Here is a 9243-nt window from a genome sequence, read left to right as displayed (position 1 = left end):
GTGAACAATAAGAGGGACTTATTCCCTTGATGTCGGTAATGCTCCATGCTATGGCCCGTTTTCGCTTCTTCAAAACTTGCACTAGTTCTTCCTTTTCAGAATTGGAAAGGTCAGAGGCTATAATGACTGGCTTTTGATGGCCATCTTCAAGGAAGGCATACTCCAAATGTTCTGGTAACTTTTTGAGCTCAGTTTTTGGGTTCTGTTTGTTGTACTCGCCGAGTGTAGGTAAGGGACTCGGCGAGTTGGTAGCTGACTTTACGAATTCTGTTTTTTTTTTGCTAGGACTCGGCGAGTAGATCGGCCCTACTCGGCGAGTTGAAGTGTCAGATTGCCTCATCAACTCTTCAAACTCAGCTTCTTCCAGCAGCCTCTCGATGTCCATTAAGTCTTTTTCTGCATCAAATTCTTCATCAGAATTTGTGAACTTGCTGGAATCTTCACTTATGCATTCCTCCAATAATTCATCAAGCATGTCAATTGAGAATGCCGTGTCGTCACTATTTCGTGCATACTTCATAGCTTGATCAACCCCAAATATGACTGAATCTTCTCCTACCCGCAAAGTGAGCTTCGAGTCCCTCATGTCTACTATAGCACTTGCCGTGTTGAGGAAGGGTCTTCCAAGGATGATTGGGACTTGAGGATCCGCCTCCATGTCTAGAATTATGAAATCAGCGGGAAAGACAAACTTGTCCACTTTGACCACTAAGTCTTCATATATTCCTCTTGGGAAAGTGATTGTCTTGTTAGCTAAATGAATCGCCATACGAATTGGTCTTGGTTCCGGGAGATCCAGCTTCTTGAAGAATGAATAAGGCATTAAATTCACACTTGCTCCTGAATCAGCCAAGGCATGAGTGGTAGCTAAATTGCCAAATTGGCAAGGTAAAGTTAAGCTCCCCGGGTCACCCTTCTTCTTTGGTAATTTGTTGAGCATGGCGGCTGAGCAATTCTCATTGAGGACTACCTTCTTCACTTCCTCCATCTTCCTTCTATTGAGAAGTTCCTTAAGGAACTTTGCATATTTGGGCATTTGTGCGACAGCCTCGATGAAGGGTATGTTGATTTGAAGAGCCTTTATATGATCTAGAAACTTCTGGTACTCCTCTTCCTGCTTCGCTTTCTTAGCTCGGGCTGGGTATGGCAATGGCGGCTGGTAAAATTTTTCAGGGGTCTGATTGTTCGGATTTGGCAGTAGACTCGCCGAGTCCCTGTTCTGTACTCGGCGAGTAGAGCTGTCAGATTGAAGATTTTGATTTTCTGCTTGATTTTCTGCTTCCTCCTTCTGTGATTCTTTGGGTGCTTCATTCTGAATAGGGGCCAGAGGAGTGATTATTTTCCCACTTCTTGTTGTAACTATGTTTATGTGCGCACCTCGTGGGTTGTTTTCGGTTTTTCTAGGAAGCTCGCCCGGTGATCTTTGGTTTATTTGTTGAGCAAGTTGCCCTAGCTGTGTTTCTATGTTGTGGATAGATGCTTGCTGGTTTCTAAGCATGGTCCTTGTTTCTTGAATTACAGCATCATGATCACTATGTCTTTTTTCTGAAGCAGCTACAAATTTGGTAAGCATTTCTTCCAAACTTGGTTTTCTTTCTTGTGATGGCTCCTCCTTTTGGTAAAAACCCCTTCCCTTTTGCTTGAACTTCTCCTCCTTAGCCTTCTTGTACTCGTCATAAGGGAGCCACTCTTTCTTTGGTCTACGCCAATCTTCATCATATCGGTCCCCACTTGAGTAACAAACTTGCACCTTTTTGTTGCCATTCTCATCCAAATCGCAGTCTCTAGTAAGGTGAGGCCCATTACAATTTTCACAACCCACCCGAATAGCATGTATCGTTTGGTCCATTTTATCCATCCTCCTATCCATGGTTTTTAGCATAGCCATAACTGCTGACAAGTCTTCTGAAGCTGCATAGGCGGCCCCCCTCGTCACATCATTCCTTGGATTGTGGTATTCTCTAGAATGCTTTGAGAATTCTTCAATTAGTTGCTTTATCACTGGAGGTACCTTTTTCGTGAGTGGACCTTGCGAGTCAAGTAATTGCCTAGTGGTAACATTTACTCTGTCATAGAAGATGGAGACTTCTTGTTGACTATTGAGGTCATGATGTGGGCAGTTCCTTAGCAGGCTCTTGTACCTCTCCCACGCTTCATATAGTGATTCTCCAGCTTGTTGTTCAAAGTTAGCTATGGCTTTCTTTAGCTTGGATATCTTGGATGGCGGGCAGAATTGATCAATGAACTCTTCTTTCATTTGGGCCCATGTAGTGATAGACCCTGGGGGCAATGACTTGAGCCAATCCTTGGCAGCACCCTTCAAAGTAACCGGAAGCATGCGAAGTAGCTGAGTTTCCCGAGGCACATTTGGAACATTGAAATAATCAGCTACATCATTGACTTCGTCCAAGTGTTTATAAGCGTCTTCGTGGTCTTTGCCTGTGAAGGGGATCTCCTTAAGTAGAGCCAGGATGTGACCCTTGAGCTCAAAAGTAGCAGTAGCGGGGATTGCGGGTTGCACAAGTCCCGGTCCAGTATCATCGTGTATCCTCTTCTTCCATTCCCCCATGGGGACTTCATCACTGTTAGCCATGAGAATAGCTAATTCGTCGTCGGAATCGGAAATGTGACCGAATGTAGGGTCTTCTTCTTCCTCGGTCTCGTGCTCGGCGTCTTCTTTAATAGGGTCTTCAATTGTCAAAGAGGCACTGGATGCTCCTGATTTGCTGCTCTTCTTCTTGCTGAAAACGGACTTTAGGTTCTTTAGTGGCGAATTCCTTGAAGAAGCGGATTCTCCAACGGATTTTCCTTTGTTCTTCCTTAGGGCGGATTCCGGGTCGTCTAGAGGAGGGATCAAAGGTGTATCAGATCCTCGGGTCATGAAACAACTGCAAATAAAACAAGAAAAACGCGTAAAAAGAACAAAAATGAAATAAAAGCTAAAACTGTGAACAGTGATGGACTCGCCGAGTTTCGTCGAGTGCACTCGGCGAGTTCAAGGTAAAAACAGAAAAATTTTCTACTTAATTTATTAAAACAGGGATTGATCAAAACCTATACTAACTACTAAATTACTTCAGAATTAACTTTGTGTAAGATAAATCCCACACAAATGATCGATAAAAATAGAAATTAGTGCTAATTTAGAACCGTTCCCCGGCAACGGCGCCAAAAACTTGATGTGTGTAAAATGCACTGGTTTTAATCCAACTTTTGAGTTATAAATTAAGCACACAAAGGCAGTGAACCTGTCTTTTAGTGGTATAGTTGGGTAAGTAGAGTGTCGAACTCAAGGAACGGTAAATTAAAACTAAAGACTAATTTTATCTAAATTAAATAGTAAATATGGGTTTTCTCTAGTTTTTCAAGACTAGAAACTTACTACTACTACTTGAGCTAAGAACTAGAAAAACAAAGATTTAACTGAATTCAATAATAAAAGGGACTTCTGTTTAGTTCAACTCAATTGATCCTATGGTTGATATTATGGTAATAGTGCAATGGATTAATTCTTCTATTGGCTACCGATTCAAGTGATTAGCCTTGCGTTCGCTACGATAATCCTTAGAAAACAAACTAACTCAAACAGTGATCAGTTGTCTAATTTAATTTAATTCACTAGATTATTTATTTGGGTTAATTTAGACTTGTAATAGCTAACTAAATTGGTATTTTAGTTAACCTCTTGCTGATGGTCATCAAACAAGCTCACACATGAATTTACCTAAATTTTCTTATTAATTCTAGTTTCACGTTCGTTAGTCCTAGACATATGATAAAGTGGTCACATAAACATATGGGGTTGATAATTAAAAGATGTTCATACTATTCAATTATCTTCCTATTAACAGAAAATTAGTTATCATTCACACATAAGGTTCTTTAACAAGCTAGAATCAACAAAATCACCAATATTAAATTAATCCTACCATAAAATCAAACCATTAGATCAATTTTGTATCCCCAAACAGAAGTTTAAGAGTTTTAGCTCATGATTGAGGTAATTAACAGCAATAAAACGAATTCTAATTGTCTAACCATAATTGAGAAATAATAGATTAAGTAGAATGATGAGAATGTGCCTCAAATCTTCTTCGGAATTGGATTCTAGGTTGTATCTTCGTTCTCTAGGGTTCTTCTGGCTCTTCAATCGCAGCTTGCTTCTCCCCAAAGGTTCCAGAAGTCCCTCAATCGGATTAAGACCCGCTATTTATAATTATCACAAAACAGGGGCTACTCGGCGAGTAGGTCGTGTACTCGGCGAGTAAGTGTGAAATCCGTGTTCGACAAGGAATCTTGACTTTTCTTTCAGGAACATTCTAATGAACTCGCCGAGTACGTGCGTGGACTCGCCGAGTAAGTGTGTAGTTTTCCCTTTTCCTTCATTCTTTGGTCTCTAATTGCTTCTCCTTTTTCCTTCTGCTTCCAAGCATGTCTTTTGGACTGAAAACACAATATAAGCATTATTAAGTACCTTTTGTCCATATTATGCATATAATTAGCCAAAAATGAATAGAAATATATGTTAAACATATGATTAATTATGCACATATCACATCAACACTGAAATACACACGCACACGCGAGACACATACACAACGCATCCACAGCAGCCCTCTTAGGGGGGTGGTACTGATGGGTTTTGAGCATTACAATATTCTTATGGTGCACATGCAACCCTATTTGCTTTGGATCTAGGTTTTTCTCAAGTTATACATGCAAATTAATTTTCCAAAGCAAAACCCTAATCTAGCATACAAGAAAAAACGAAATCTAATCATATTAGGATTTAGATGAATACCTTTCTTATTATCTAGTAGTAACAAGAAATCCACACTTCAATTCCTTGACCTTCGAAATCCTAGTGCCCCAAATGTTGCACCTCTGATGGAGTCACAAACACCACAAGCAAAGAATGAGAAGAAGGAGAGCAAAATTTCGGGTAGGGTTTCCCTTGGAAGCTGTGGCCGAAATTGAGAGGTCAGGGGGCCTTTTTATACTTGTGGCTGCTAGGGTTTCTAGGTGAAAACCCTAATTCTTGACTTAGGCTCCAAGCAGTCCATGAACCCCCTTTCTATAAGGCCTTGGACGATTTCTATAGGGTCTCCTATAGATTTCATCCAACCCTTTACAAGGGAGTCCAGCAGCCCAATATTGCAACTATCAGTGATCTGCAATATCAGCCCCCTTACTTTTAATCAGTCTCTTTAATCCCAAAATTAATTCCAAATTAATTTCTGATTAATACTAATTAAATAATATGATTTCTCAATTAATATATTATTCTTATAATATATTAATAAATCATTAAATAACCTCTTACTCCAAAACTCATTTTGTCTAGTTGCTATGGTGAAGGCAACCCAAAAGGACCATGCTACTATCAAATCAAGTACATACCAATTATAGTTATGGGCTTAGACACCTAATCCAACAGGTACGACGACCGGAGCAATAGGAGAAGATCCGAACGAGTGGCGGCGGCGGCGGCGGTATTCGTCGAGTATATCGTGGCTTAATGGAGTCATCAAATCGTACACAGCAACACGTTTTATAACATCAAATTACTGATGCGTTTATGCATTATCAATGCACAACCAACTTGTAAACAATAACTCATATATCTCGGTTTAAAGATTATATGATATTATCGTCTCACAATCACTCGTGATAAATTCCATGATGTCACACCCCCAAACCAAGGATGGCGGAAACGTCCGGGGTGGAGGACTTCATGTAAAGTATCACAACAACGAGTATAATAGTGCTCAAACTAAATACAACCATCATAAATATAATTGAAAAGGTTACACCATATTATATGTTTACATGTTTCAAATTCAATTACATTATGATGACAAAATGAACTGTTTGACGGTTTAACGTCTCATCCTCAAAATGCTGTTGATTTCCTGTTTCACTGATTTCCTGAGAATACAAGTAGTTTTGAAAAAGTGTCAACAATTAAGTTGGTGAGTTCATAAGAGTTTTATTTGAGGAAGAAGCCGTTTTCCTTGTAAAAGCGATTGAATATGATTCCAGAAAATCCAATATTTTCTTTATTAAGTATGAAATGAACGCTTTTATGTTATGCGATATTGTACCCTAGAAAGATCCGTAGATTCCTTCTATAATCACCCAGTGTATATAAGTTATATAAAATTTAAGTTAAATAAATTGTCGAATATAATAGGTCTGCCCTAGGTCCACAACCAAACAAGGAACAGGAAGTAAGGCGGGCCCACCAATTCTAAGTCGATTGCGACTAAACTCATATATAACTCTGACGTTTACACTTAGCAATTATAGCTGAAGTCTAACAATTCTAGATGAAACGTAGTTTTAATAGAAATGTGTTTCCAAAGAAAATCAAATATTTTCCTTATAAAAGTCATGTAGCCCTAAATCCCAAGGCCGAGAGTATGAGTGTGTTTTATGATTATAACGTGTTTGTAGTTTTAAATAGATTAAAACCCCTTTTCAAGTAGAATTTTCCCTGTAAACTTGAAAGATTGTTAACTCCCTATGTGAGTCGTTATAACCGTACTACAACCGGATGACCTGTTACAACGTTTTTCAGACGTTACGATTTGTTATGACTTTTGTCACCCGTAGACCTGCAGGTCCCGCTGTAGCTAGCAGCAAGGTGTGGGGTGTCAATCCCAATATAGATCTATACACAATTATCACGCTCTCCCTACAAGAGATTCTGGTTATAACTTACAGGATTTTGAACCCGTACTCTAAGAGTACGATGGAAGTATTGTCTCACAACTTACGTTAACTAGTTTACATATAGTTTGAGTATAAAGCCCCTTCCGTGGTAGAAGTGAAATCACCTTTTATGAAAATAAATTAGTGATATAAATCCATAAACTATTACTATTATAGTTTATCAAGTAGTATATGAAGAACCCATTTGTTTTGAGAGTAAAACATTTTTCATGTAGTATGGTTTTATCGTAGAATACATAAACTATGCTTATTGTAGTTTATTATATGTGCTCGAAATGAATGCAGAATCCTTATCATGAATGACTAAATTTCTGTTTATGATGATAAACTAACAAGAATACATTCAACGTTTAGAACTTATTGTTATGCACTTTGCTCAACATACTACAAAGTGTTGTTAATATTGTAAGCTATGTAACTACTTTTTAACCTTTCTGCATTGTTTTTAAAAATATCATAGAAAAATCATACGAAGTCGAAAACTGAATCCGTAAACTCTGAGAGTTCATAAAATGTGTCTAGTTTATTCATAATTTTTATTATAATTTTTAGAAGTCTTTAACTTGTGTGAAAACGTTCATATTCACAGACTGGTCCGAATTCGTTTCTGAAATGGTAGGCAGTTTTGTAAAAATCACCATAAATCGTAGAAAAATCGTATGGAGATGTTCAAGTAGTCATTTTAAAGGTATGAACCTGAACTATTTGCATATTAAACAGTTTTGAAAGATATTAAGCCTAAGATAGTCAAAACAGTCTGTGAATAAGACTCAACTTTTCTGATGAAAGCTGTTGTTTGAGTTTAGTTAAGTTTTTGGTATTTTTAACTTGTATTCCCCCCCCCCCCCCCTAAAACTTGAAGAAAACGTGAAAATGTAAGGCTATGAACTCACCTTGAGTTATTCCTTGAGATGAAGGTAGAAGAAGAAAGGTTTCCAAGTCAAGAACACTTGTGAGATACTTGAAGATTCGAAGATTCGAAGATCCTAAGCACAAATATGACGATATTTGTATAAGAGATTCATGATTTGAGTGAAGGAGTGTAGAGTATTCAAATGTAGGATGAATTTACTTACCAACACTGAAGTGAAAAGCTCAAGAACAACCTTGAAATCTCGAGTTCTAGAGAGGGAAAGTGAGAGAGAGAGGTGTTTGCTCTTTGGTGAGAGAGTGAGTAAAGTGGAATGAGAGAGGAGATTTTCAGCTTTTTATGAACCTTTACAGCTGGAGGAGGGGTGTCAAAGGACAAATAGTTGACTAGGTAGGGGGAATAGTGACTGAGGGTTGTACTATGAAGGTATGGGGGGTTGCTTGTGTCATAAACTTATAGAAAGTCAACACTCTATCACAAAATCTAACTTAATGGATTTTATTCTTGGACAAGGATTTCCCCCAAAATATAATTAAAAAATGAATATTTAGGGTCTTATATGCCAAAATATGAGTTTGGGTGAAAATCCTGCGTTAAAATCACGAAAAACGGGCTCAAAACAGAGTTGGGGTCAAAAACCGGGAAAAAAATGGGAAAATCCGAAGTCTAGCCGAAGATTTGGTCTTGAGAGGGTTAGAACCGAAGGCTGGTTTGGTTGGTGTATTGGAACCGAAAGGGGGAGGTTCGGTCCGAGCTATCTCGCAGGCGAACTCATCCGAAGGGACCGAAGGCGAAGTTGGCTAGCAGTTCGGTCCGATGGGACCTTCGGGTTCGGCTCTTGAGGAGGTCTCGGTTCTAATGAGAGGTTCGGTTCTTTAAGTGAGGTTCGGTTCCTAAGTGGTTTCGGCTCCTTAAGAGGGTTCGGCTCCTTAAAGCTGTTTCTCGCATAAACTTCCGTTTTCGAGCGGTTTTCGACTAAATCAAGGGCCGGGATGCCCCGAGTGATTATAAAAAGTTGAGAGAGATTTTGAGAGAGATTTGGGAGAGATTTCACATACTTGGAGAGATTTCACATACTTAGAGAGATTTGGGAGAGATTTCACCTACTTGGAGAGATTTCACATACTTAGAGAGATTTGGGAGAGATTTCACATACTTAGAGAGATTTTACATACTTGGAGAGATTTCACATACTTAGAGAGATTTGGGAGAGATTTCACATACTTAGAGAGATTTGGGAGAGATTTCACGTACTTTGAGAGATTTCACATACTTAGAGAGATTTGGGAGAGATTTCACCTACTTGGAGAGATTTGGGAGAGATTTCACATACTTAGAGATATTTGGGAGAGATTTCACGTACTTGGAGAGATTTCACATACTTAGAGAGATTTGGGAGAGATTTCACATACTTAGAGAGATTTGGGAGAGATTTCACCTACTTGGAGAGATTTAGGAGAGATTTCACATACTTAGAGAGATTTGGGAGAGATTTCACGTACTTGGAGAGATTTCACATACTTAGAGAGATTTCGTTTGAGACCTTTTTGGATGCTTAGCTTCGCTACGCAAGGTGTGTAAACCCCGTTACGCCCCGTTATGAATGTTATATGCCCTCGAGGGGTATGGGATAGTGT

At 38.9% G+C, this 9243-nt stretch overlaps 1 non-coding gene across 1 annotated transcript; it reads left to right on the top strand.

Moving 5' to 3' along the window:
• Window positions 1–2102: 2102 nt before the first annotated feature.
• LOC145167932 (small nucleolar RNA R71) lies at window positions 2103–2209 on the top strand. The gene has a single exon (XR_013741532.1). It is a non-coding gene; the product is annotated as a small nucleolar RNA R71 (small nucleolar RNA).
• The last annotated feature ends 7034 nt before the right edge of the window (window positions 2210–9243 follow it).

This window comes from Lactuca virosa, chromosome 3 (genome assembly GCF_052849685.1).
Source record: "Lactuca virosa cultivar CGN04683 chromosome 3, Lactuca_virosa_CGN04683_v6, whole genome shotgun sequence".
NCBI lineage: Eukaryota > Viridiplantae > Streptophyta > Magnoliopsida > Asterales > Asteraceae > Lactuca > Lactuca virosa.
This window is presented reverse-complemented; position numbering and strand designations above follow the sequence as displayed.